Source organism: Delphinapterus leucas, chromosome 5, assembly GCF_059928025.1.
Source record: "Delphinapterus leucas isolate spDelLeu-1000000601 "Yukka" chromosome 5, BTC_Dleu_Yukka2, whole genome shotgun sequence".
Taxonomy (NCBI): domain Eukaryota; kingdom Metazoa; phylum Chordata; class Mammalia; order Artiodactyla; family Monodontidae; genus Delphinapterus; species Delphinapterus leucas.
In genome coordinates, this window is record NC_143133.1 from 48462451 (window position 1) to 48466728 (window position 4278).

Here is a 4278-nt window from a genome sequence, read left to right on the forward strand (position 1 = left end):
CCAACAATACTATACATGAAATGATGTTCTTTTACAATAAAGAAAGAAGTACTCCTGGAACCACAGACTTAACAAGATCTAGTAGTAACTTGCTCTTTTCTGTGACTCTCCCATATGTCCACCAGACTCAGTGATGTCATCCTCTGAAGGAGATAATGAAGCCTGCTTTCCGAGAATTTTTAGGACTTCAGTTGGAAGTATCTGAGATAAAAACAGGTTTATAAACAAAGGTTAGCAATACACTTCTTAAAGTTCTTTCTCCCATGCATTTGCCATGAGTGATGGCATCCCAAAGCTTGAAATTGCCAGAAGAAACACACTATTGTAGTTCCAGAGCTGGGACAAATTATTTTAAAGCCCCACTTTCTTATCTATAAAATGGGTAACAGGACACTGTTCATTTGTTGGAGACTGAAATAAGATATGGTACAGATGGCATTAAGCAGAGCACTTTCATTCATTTATGCAGAAATTATGTATTGAGCACTTGTTTTGTTCAATACATGGTTCTAGGTGCTGGCAATACAGCAGTAGTGAAAAAAGGCAAAGCCTCTGCATAAACAGAGCTTACACCTTACATTAGAAAACAACAAATTAACAAAGAATAAATAAAAAATATCACATATAAATAGATGCTATGGAGACTATTAAAAACTCAATTAACAGAATAGAAGGTGAGTAGATTGAATGGTCAATGAAAACATTTCTTCGTCTGGAATACAGATTACAAGAAGGAGACAGCCATCAACCATAAGATGTTCAGGCGAAAGAGCATGTCAAGTAGAGTGAAAAGCTTGTGCCAACACCACCAGCTGGAGAAGAGCTTGGCATCCTCAAGGAACAGAAAGAAGGGTGTGACTGCTGAAGCATACTGAGTCAGGAGAGCCTTATAGGAGATGATTTCATAGGGGAGGCCAGGGCCTACAAACCAGGGCCTACAAGTATGCAGGGTCTTATAGCCAGGGTAAGGAATTTGGATTTAGTCCATGTGAGCTGGAAAGTCACTCCAGGGAGTAGGAAAATTATATGATCTCTCTGCTATGTAAAGGATGAACTGTAGAGGAGCAAGATTAGAAGACTGAACACCTACGAGGGGCATCGCAGTAGTCTAGGGGAGGATGATGGTGGCATGGCTTGGAGTGGAAATGAGAAGTGGTTGATTTCTGGATATATCCTGAAACAGAATTAGTAGGGTTGAAAATGAGGGAAAGCAAAAAATTAAGGATGACTTAGTTTGAGGCTTGAACAATTAGATAGATAACTCTAATGAATTAATAAAATAAAACAACTGTGGGTAGACTATGACAGTTGAGAAAGTCAAAAGTTCTACTTGGGACATATTAGCATTGAGGTTCTGTTTCTTTGTTTTAGCAAAGTGTTTTATTCAAGAGCTTCTCAGCACCATTTAGTTGTCAGAAAGAACGGATATCCCCTTTTCGTGCCCACCCAACTCCCAATTCCAGAGGCAGAAGTTAAACCATTTGGCAAGAGCTCCTGCTAATGATTATAATTCAGATCATGATAAGGTTTGGGTTGTTCTCTCACCTACTTTCTCCAACCCTCTACTTAACCCGTGACTCAAGTAGAGCTGTGTTCCCCCGCAGTTCAGAACAATAGGAAGGAATCATGTCAGTCAGTTTTGATCAACCTCACATTCCTGGCCTATTAGAGGCACATAAAATTACCTTGAAAAAACTGAATTCAGTGACTGCCACCTAGGAGGGACAGTGTTACTGTCAGGCAGTTTTGAGAGCTCAAATATTAGGGTACCCTCCCCCTACTCTAGTCTCAGAACAAGGAACACTAAGTCTGTTTTCTCTCCACACACCTCAATTGCTCATCCTCTCCTGCCTTATAAAACAGACACTGAACCGAACTGGTGTGACAGACTTGAGACAAACAACTACATCTGATTAAAATGCTAAGAGACCCTGAGCTGTTGGAGATGAGGAGAGTCGATAGTATGAGCTGATCTTTCCTTCTTTTTTCTTTAGAGAGTATTTTGTTTCAGCATAAAGCACACTTTCCCAAAGAGGTTCCTGGAGGAGAAATCCAAGAGTCTGACTGTGTCCGGTGGGAACACACAGTCACCTGTGTAACTCTGGCTTCAGTCCCTGGATCTGTCCTTTGCAACTACTTCAGGTCCCATGGGAGGAGGAAAAGCTGGAGGCAATATCACTCGGCCAAAGCCCCCATGGGGTCCCAGGCTGGCAGGACAATGGGTTCCTGCTCTAGTACAGCTAGCACCTCTTCATCCAACACCACTTCGTAGACATATTCAGAGAACCACTCATCTGTCATGCACAGGTAACCTTAGTGACCATGGTCTTCACTCCACAAATTTTCCACTCTCCATTTCACAAAAGCACCCTCCTAATCATCCTTTTCTGAGACAGCAGTGAATGTCATGGCGTGGGTCATAAGTGACTCACCAAAAGTCAGCCTCTCAGCTTTATTCATGTTCTTCATGGAGACACCAAACACTAACTCAAGGTCATAGACATTCATGTCACTGAGGCCCAACTTGCCACTGAAGTGTTTTCCAACATCACAGCCAAACCATATAGCCTCTCCATCTTTGATGGAGGCAGCAACCATCTTCTGCAATAAGTCAATGGGCTGGTTGTTATATAGAGTTTTTCTCCCTCCAACCATATTGCTTAAGTAGTCCACTGTGTAAAGTTTATTGTACTTGTGCTGGGGCCGAGGGTCATTCACTAAACAAATCTTATCTTCCATATTGAAGAGTGGCTTGACATGTTCCCTGTAAAACTTCAAGGGTGTTATGGGGCCAATCTTTTGACAGTTTTTATCTTTGTCTTGATACTGCCAGGCGAACGTCTCTGGTGGATTACCCAAATAGATGCACACCACTCTGCACATCTCCTCCATCGTGGTACCCTGTGTGGCTGAGATTTCTCCTTTGGTTGTGCTGTTGTATACCAGGTTCCGTAGTCGTATACAGAATTCTCTCATCTTGTGATTCAGAATATCATTCATCCTTCTGGTTGCCTCTGTTGTATAAGATTCAGGGAAGCACTTAGCAATAACACCATATTTTTCAACAATATTGACAAGCATATCCCATTATCCTCCATTATTTGCAGGATTTGTAAGCAAATACTGAACCAGCCTACCATCCTCAGGCTCCTTTTTCTGTGCTGTGTCCACAAAAGCATTTAAGAAGAAATAGCAGCATTCAACCTTGTCCCAGAAAAAGAGGTAAGATTGACTAAATTCAAATTCTTCAATATTTAATTTTCTCATGAATGGAAGTCTCATAACATTCAGACAAGGAAAGATCCAGCATCGCCCTGAGTTCTTCTGGTTGGTGACGGGCTTGCCTTCCAGATGCACAGCCTGTTGGAACACGTGCTGAACACCCTGGACCGTGGCCCTCTTCAGACAGATGTCCAGCAGGTCGTGGGTGGTGCCGGCATGCTGGGCCAGTACAAACTGAGGATCGGAATTCAGTTTCTGAAGCAGAGCAGCTACCTTCCCTGAATTCAGTCCTGCCACGTTGTTCATGGTGCCCACGCTGCCCGGCAGGGGAACGGTAGTTTCGAGGTCCTCAGGCAAGCGCCAGGACTGCACAGCGGTTCGCTGCCTAAGCTGCCCGACCTGCCTCTCCCACTGAGATATTTTTAATGTATTCAAAATTTAATACATTTTTCAATTAACCCATTCATTTAAAAATATCTCTTTAAAAGGAGAAAAGCACTACAGAACCTGCAGATATCAGAGGATACTAGGAAAATACTACATAAACGCTAGAGAAATAAATTTGACAATCTAGATGAAATGGACAAATTGTTTTAAAAAAATCTACCAAACATGAAATAACAGATAATAATTTGAACGGTCCTATAATTGTTAAGTAAATTGAATTTACAATTTGAAAACTCCCCCTCAAAAAAATCTTCAGGCCACACGGTTTCATTGGAGAATTCTACCAAATATGTAAAGAAGAATTAACACCAATTCTTCACAATATCTTCAAGAAAATAGAAAGGAAGTAACACTTCCTAATTCACTTTATGAACCAGTATTACCCTAATAAAGACAATACCAAAAAAGGAAACTACAGACAAATATCTCTCATTAATACACATGCAAAAATCCTTAATAAACATTAACAGAATAATTCAGCAATATATAAAAAGAATGATCTACCACAACCAGGTGTGGTTCAGTCTAAGGCTCTAAGGTCGCAAGACTGACTTGATATGGAAAAAGCAAAGTAATTTACCATATTAACAAGCTAAAGAAAAAAAATCA

At 41.0% G+C, this 4278-nt stretch overlaps 1 pseudogene; it reads right to left on the reverse strand.

The window, feature by feature from the left end:
* Nucleotides 1-1974: 1974 nt before the first annotated feature.
* On the reverse strand, nt 1975-3765 carry LOC149749127 (bleomycin hydrolase pseudogene; annotated as a pseudogene).
* Nucleotides 3766-4278: the final 513 nt, after the last annotated feature.